This window comes from Alligator sinensis, unplaced genomic scaffold (assembly GCF_000455745.1).
Source record: "Alligator sinensis unplaced genomic scaffold, ASM45574v1 scaffold471_2, whole genome shotgun sequence".
NCBI classification, from domain to species: domain Eukaryota; kingdom Metazoa; phylum Chordata; order Crocodylia; family Alligatoridae; genus Alligator; species Alligator sinensis.
In genome coordinates this window covers 1872787-1874458 of record NW_005842143.1, presented here as the reverse complement: position 1 = coordinate 1874458, position 1672 = coordinate 1872787, and positions in this window count along the sequence as shown.

The window sequence follows — 1672 nt, the reverse complement described above, 5'->3', positions numbered from 1 at the left end:
TTCCTGCTCTGCAACCTGCTTCTGCTCTTCTTTCTCTATGCTGGTATTTCCCCACTCCCAGAGGATGGCTCTGTCTTGCCTGTACCCTAAATGGGTCCCAGCTCTTCCCTGCTTTGGAGTCAAGCAGCTTATTATCCTTGTTCCCTGAGCAGCATCAAGAGCATAGATGGTGACTCTGCTATTGGTTGTAGTGCCTGGCACCACAGCAGCAGTTGGGAGGCACAATTTCTAGGGAGTTATTCTTCACCCAGGAGCTCTGGGTTGGTGCACACTTGTTGACTCTGGGGATATGACATGTCACCCACATGAGTGCCCAGGGGCTGCAGCATGTTCTGGGCAGATGGACTCTGATGGGAATTTAATTACCAAATGCCCCTAACAAGCCTCTCCCAAACGCATACAAACAGAGTTTTTTTCAGAGTTGTAGAACTTGGTTATATTTAGGTTGTTTGTCCGGTGAAATACTAGAAGGCGCATCCCTGAGAAGGCAGTGGTGCTCTCATCCCAGATCTCAGGTTTCTCCTTTCAAAACATGGTGATGCTGGGTCTTCTTCGTGACTCTGCTCTAAGAGTTTTTTATAAGGGGAAAAAGTATTCCCTGACCTTGTTTGCAGAAATAGCTGAATCTCCTTGGCTAAAGTTTCCCCCTCCCCAAAATAACTCAGTCAGCCAAGAGACCAATAGTGGGAGTGGAAAACCACAGCCCTAAAAGTTAGTTTGTAAAGCTATAAATAACTGAGGGCAACAGTGGAAAGTATTAGGCAAGCAACCCTGAGTGCAGGATAGGGGCACCGCTATGTTCGGACCATGCAGAGGGCTGGTTTTGTGGCCGATACCTGACAAGGCATCAGATTTTGGTTGGGGGTTTCAAGGGAGCTTCGCTGAAAGCCAGACACTCCACTGACACATTGGCCTGGCATTGTTGTTGGGCTGCTGTTGGCCCACTCTGCCACCTTAGCTAAGCCTCCATTTCCAGCTGCTCCCTGTGCTTTGGTCTAGGGAGAGCAGGCTGGAGGTGCACAGCTCTTGTGGCACCAGGTTCAGATAGCCGGGCACAGTGAAGCTTTGGGACCCCATCACGGGGTGGGGGGAAGCGACAGGCTGATGGTAGGCTGGAAACTGGGGCCGGTTCCTTGGCTGGGCACGCGGTATACGCATTAGGCAAGATCACAGCTAAGAGAGAGGTTTCTTCCGCCTTTCTCCTGCGGGGCAGAGGCCTCGGGGTGAGCCTGGCCTCGGCCCCTCACAGTGCCCCACCGCCCCGGAGTGCCCAGGATGCGGCCCAGCCCGCAGCTGCTGAGACCCGAGCAGCAGGGCCAGCGCGCCCCCTACCCGCACACGTGTGCGGCGCCGCAGCTGGACGTTGCCCCTTTAAGAGCCCGCTCCGCGGGACTTGCGTTCGAACCCGCTCCCTCCCTTCTCATTGGCCGGAGCGCCCGGCGGCGCGCCCTGATTGGCCGGCTCGGCGGCGGTATATACGGCGGCCGGTGCGTGGGCTTGGATCAGTTGGCTGCGCGGGTAGCGGCGCGCGGGGCTCCATGGAGTTCAAGCTGGAGGCGCACCGCATCGTCAGCATTTCGCTGGGCAAGATCTACAGCGCGCGCGGCCAGCGCGGCGGCCTCAAGCTGCACAAGAACCTGCTGGTGTCGCTGGTGCTGCGCAGCGCCCGCCA